The sequence below is a fragment of the Zingiber officinale genome, chromosome 7A (genome assembly GCF_018446385.1).
Source record: "Zingiber officinale cultivar Zhangliang chromosome 7A, Zo_v1.1, whole genome shotgun sequence".
NCBI lineage: Eukaryota > Viridiplantae > Streptophyta > Magnoliopsida > Zingiberales > Zingiberaceae > Zingiber > Zingiber officinale.
In genome coordinates this window covers 35,706,336-35,712,335 of record NC_055998.1, presented here as the reverse complement: position 1 = coordinate 35,712,335, position 6,000 = coordinate 35,706,336, and positions in this window count along the sequence as shown.

Here is a 6,000-nt window from a genome sequence, read left to right as displayed (position 1 = left end):
ATCTTGGACACCAAGATGGGCTTGGCCGGCCCCTTGCTTGGGCACCAAGCAAGGATGTGGCCGACCCCTAGCTTGGGTACGAAGCTGGGCTTTGGCTGGATAAAAAGACTTTTTATAAGAGGCTACAACATGGACCTAGAGGAGGAATTGGTTTTGACCTCCTGATGGACTTGAGCTTCCAATGTTTGACCCTAACACCCAACTCAAGTTCATCAATAATAACTCATACCACTAAAGAGTCATTATTGAACTACCACACCAATCCCATATTACATTATGAACTCCTTCTTATCATGAGTGCATAAGTCTCCCTGTGTTTAAGATATCGAATGCCCATTAATTAAATGAGTTACTGATAACTCACTTAATTAATATCTAGCTCTAAGAGTAGTACCACTCAACTTCATTATCATGCCGGACTAAATCCCCCTGCATGATTTACATGATAATCCTTATGAGCTCCTCAAGGGGGCACCATCAACCTAGATAACTAGGACACAGTTTCCTTCTATAATCAACAACACACTATATAAATAATATTATTTCCTAACTTATCGGGCCTATTGATTTAACGAATAAATCTCATCCATTGATAAATTAAAGAAATAAATACTAAGTATATGTGCTTGTAATTATATCGGGATTAAGAGTACACACATCAATAATAACAGAGGTTCTGTTCTTTTATGCAGTTAGTATAAAAAGAAACAACCTTAAATGATCTTGCTCACTACACACATAGTGTACTAATGTAAATTTATAGTCAAGACCAACTAATACCAAATTACACTACAACCATTCTAATGGATTGTCCCAATCCATCTTGGTTGTGAGCTACTATTTATAATTTATAAAGAACTGATAACATGATCTTCTGTGTGACACCACACACTATGTTATGTACAATATAAATTAAATGGACAATTGCATTTAACTAAATGCAGACATTTGACCAATGTGATTCTTATTACAAAATAAATGTTCATATAAAAAGGTAGGCTTTTAGTATACATCCTAACCCCCAACCAAGTCTCCCCTCTAGCTCTAAAAGGTCTAACAAGTGACATTAAAGTAAGATTAGTTCAGAGGACTCACACCCAAAGAAGCAAGAATTTTGATCTATAAAGATGTCTTTGAAATAGGGTGATAGCACTACTCGACCACCCTACTATGAAGGAAACAACTTCTCATACTGGAAGAACAACATGGAGAACTACATTATGACTAAAATAAATAACTAGTTCTCTGTGACTGAGGACTTCATTATACCAACTCAAGATGAAAAAAAAATTCTAGAATCCTCAAAATGATCTACTAATCAAAAGTGGAAGACATAAACAAATACTAAGGCTACCATAACCCTTAAATGTAGACTGAGTTCAAAGCAACTAAACAAAGTTGGTCCATTCAAGAGTGCCAAAGAATTATGGAACAAGCTCATTGAATTGAATGAAGGCACAAATGACTCAAGAATCATAAAAAGGGACCTTATTATAAACCAAATGCAGAATTTCAGGGTAATAGCAAGAGTTTTGATCTATAAAGATGTCTTTTGAAATAGGGTGATAGCACTACTCGACCACCCTACTATGAAGGAAACAACTTCTCATACTAGAAGAGTAGCATGGAGAACTACATTATGACTAAAATAAATAACTAGTTCTCTGTGATCGAGGACTTCATTATACCAATTCAAGATGAAAAATTCTAGAATCCTCAAAATGATATACTAATCAAAAGTGGAAGACATAAACAAATACTAATGCTACCATAACCCTTAAATGCAAACTGAGTTCAAAGCAACTAAACAAAGTTGGTCCATTCAAGAGTGCCAACGAATTATGGAACAAGCTCATTGAATTGAATGAAGGTACAAAGAACTCAAGAATTGCCAAAAGGGACCTTCTTATAAACCAAATGTAGAATTTCGTAATGAAGGAAGGAGAAATAGTAAGCCAACTACATGGGAGGTTCAAGGAACTTCTAAATGGTCTTCATTCGCTTGGATAAAGTGTGGAGAATCAAGACCTCATCAGATATGCACTCAAATTGTAATGCCCTGGCCCGGGCGGGCCCTACCAGGACCGAACCATCCTTCCCAAGAAACTCACTATGGTCATCAATGGTTGATGCCTTTAAGGTGTCAAGGGACTTGTCAATTGTTAAGTTAGATGAATTATTTTGTGAACTAGAGTTGTATGAACAAGCTAATATAAGTCATAAGGAGAAAGGTATAGTTTTGGTTATAGGTGAAAAGAGAAAGAAGAAAAACAAAGAAAAGAAGAATGAGAAGAAGGAAGAGTCCTCCTTGTTGAAACCTCAAGGTGTTTTGATGTGATCAAACAAGTTAAGTTATGTCCTGCTTGGTTTAACCCTTGTGTCTAAGTGTATAGGAGCTTAGAAGTATAGGAAGTCGAGTGGAAGGCACAGCTAGTGAGAAGGATGGCACGGGGAGAGAGCCGACGGGCTCAATGCGTTTAAGGGATGAGGTGCCGCGAAAGAGTACACCAGTGGACGAGAAGAACGAATGCGACATTCGAGGGATGAGAAACCGGGAAGGAAGGCTGCTTGAGGAGAAGGCCGGAACTTGGGTTCGGGTGAGCCCTTTTTCGGAAGGCCAAGATCACTCAAGTAAGCGGAATTGGAGCGGAAGACCCGGACCGAGGCGAGATAAACCGGAGCAGAGGTCCCAGACTGAAAAAGTCAATTCTATTGACCTGGATGTTTGACCAAATCACGGTCAACGTGATTTGTGCGAGGAGGGATAAAATTTTATCCCCTCCCAGGCACCCGGTGTTAGTTAGAGCCCTAAAGCCAATCATTTGATGATTGTTGTATGGACTCGTTGTATCATATTCTTGTATATAAATAAAGACATTTGTTTTTGGTTATTATACTTACTTGTATTGGTGCCAAATAACTAAGTATAATAGCATCCTTGAGTAGAAGGTTCTTACCTATATAAATCGATTGGTTGAATCGATAGTGAGTTGATATAGGGAACACTACTCTTAATCATTCCTAGTCGAGTATTAACATTCAGGGACAATGTTAATGCGATGAGACTAGCATGTAGGTCAACTCGATGACTTGATCTCACAAGTCATGGATATAGAGATATCAAGTTGACACATGGGTATGCATTGGAGAATGTATACTGAATGACCCGCCATGAGAAAGTATCATGGATCGTTATATGAGTGTCATATACTTTCTCATGTGGCTATTAGTATGACTACTAGTCCTTGGACCTGTAGTCACCATGGTTCCCTACATAAGGAGTTACGTACTTTGACTTCGTCAAACGTCACCCGTAACTGGGTGGACTATAAAGGCGATTACTGGGTATGTAACAAATTATACGGAGGGATGTGACTGATGTAGATGAGATCATACGGAGGGATGTGACTGATGTAGATGAGATCTATCCCTCCTATATGACGGGAGTGACATCAATATTCTTGATAGAGTGAGACCACTAAGTGCATGGCCATGCCCAAGTGAGTCAATATGAGATATTGAGCTCATTTGATTGAGTGAGTCTACTTGGAGTTCAAGATTTAGATTGATTAGAGGATGACATGGTCTATACCTCATATTGATCAATCTAGATGTCTAGGATAGAAGGACAATGTCATATATTATGAGGAGTCACAATTAGTAGTCACAAGGTGATGTTGGATCTCAACATTCTTGTAACTTGGGTAGTAATGATGTGTTGCTAGATACCGCTCATTACTTATGCTTCTAAATAGGTTTAGGAGTATTACCAACATTACAAGAACCTATAGGGTCACACACAAAGGGCAATTAGATGGAGATTAGGTTCATTTAATGAACCTAAAGGATTAGGTTCATGTGATGAACCAAATTGGATTAAGAGTAATCCAAATTGAGCTAATTGAGTTAGACTCAATTTGGTTCATGTGTTAATTGAGTCTAATTTGGACTTAGACTCATTTAATTAATTTAATTCAATGAATAGGGATTCATTAAATTAAAATTGACTTGAACCAATGGTTAGATTAGATCAACCAAGGGAGAGAAGTGGTCAAGTTTGACTTGACTTGAGAGGAAGATGAAGGGTCAAGTTTGACTTGACCATTTGCCACCTCATTAGTGAGTTGGCATTAAGTGGCTAATGGTGATGTGCCACATCATCAAGTCTAGCACATGTGTGTGCCACCTCATGAGGGAGATCAAGAGTTTTTGACTCTTGAAATTCCATGGAGTATATAACCCCTCATGAAAAGTGGTCGGCCTCTTTTAGTGCTTGTGGAGTTTCAATTTTGTTTTGTAACTCCATCTTCTTCCTCCTCTCATCTTCTTCTCCCTCTCCTCCTCCTCCTTGGCCGAAACTTCTAAGGGTATTAGCACACCTTTTAGTTGTTTTCTCCATCTTTCGTTCGTGTGGATACACATAGAGGAGTATCTACTTTGATACTCTCGAGATCCGGCGAACCTTGGACGAGCGGGATACACGAAGGGCTTCGCATCAAGGGTAAATTTATTTTCTTCCTTGTAGATCTAGTGTAGATCTAGGTTAGAAACTCGTACATGAAGTTTTTCGAAATTTTATAAACTTTGCACGAATCCGTGACATGGGTTTCGGGGTTTCCGCAACGCAAAAAGCGGTTTTTACGGCCTAAAAAACCCAACAGTGGTATTAGAGCCACATGCAAAGCATGTACGAGTTTTGTTTTTGTTTTTATGACAAAAATTCAGATATATAAGTTTCTGTATATTTGTGATTTTTATAGATTTTATGGGTATTTTTCTCGTAGAAGCGAAGCACAAGTGTTTAGACACTTGTAGGCTTCGACTACCGAGAAGATCTTTCTGAAACGGCAAGGTTTCACCCCAAATCGTTTTGGGATAGTGGGCTAAGGCGCTGTAGGATCGCTAAGGAACACTCGTGATGGTTATATCGTGGGTAGGGGGTGCTGCCATTGACGCCGCAAGGGGCTTCGTTCTGCGATTGCGCCCGAAAATTGCTAAACTGGACCGCCGGGAATTTTTACTCATAAAAATTGTAAAAATTATGGAAAATTTACAGAAATTTATAGAAATTATATAATTTAGAATTATATATTATTTTGTGATAGTCATGGCCCAAAAGACCCAATTATATTGGAAATTGTGTTGTAATTCATAATACGGCCTGCGTGCCGTCGTGTGATTGTGCGTGTTGTATATTTGATACGCGACCTGCGTGTCGTGCCTTTTTATTTATTTATTCCTGTTGTAAATTAGTTTAGACTCGAATGTAACTCGAGTTTCACCATTGTAATGTACAAAAATTGAGCAGTGGAAGGTCCACTCGAGACGGAGTTACGAGGAGGGCGCGAGCAACACAAGGTGGTCAAAGGAAGGAGCTTGAGAAGCTGTTGACCTTAGGTTGACCATACGATCTTCTCATTGGCTTGAGAAGATCGTAGTAGGGCCATGACTAATAACAAAATATTTAATTAATTTCTTGTGTGTGTATATGTGATGCATGCTAGAATAGTAATTAATTAGCGCCTTAACGATTAGATTAGATCTAAATCACGTACATGATGTGCCCTAACGATTAGATTAGATCTAAATCGTGTATATGACACACCTCGTCGATTAGATTAGATCTCAATTGCGTCAACTCGTAATGCCTACCATGCCGTGATACATATCACTACCTCGATCACATGTTGTTGTTGAATCTGCCAAAGCAGAGCAACACATATTATCTTGGTAGGGTACAAAGGGACAATCTTGGTCCCGCCTATCAACGCATGGGTGAGTACAACTCAATTAGATTGAGCAACTAGTTAACTCAATTGGATCGAGTTTAACTATATACATTTTCCAATGGTTGGTACATAGGTCAAAATCATATTTATATTAACTCTTGGGCATATTAGCCAAAGATAATTCGAGTTTTAATATAAATGCAGATCATGATCCTATAAAAAAGAGTTGCATAGAGGTGTAATTGGTAATTAGTTACCTACCGATCATACT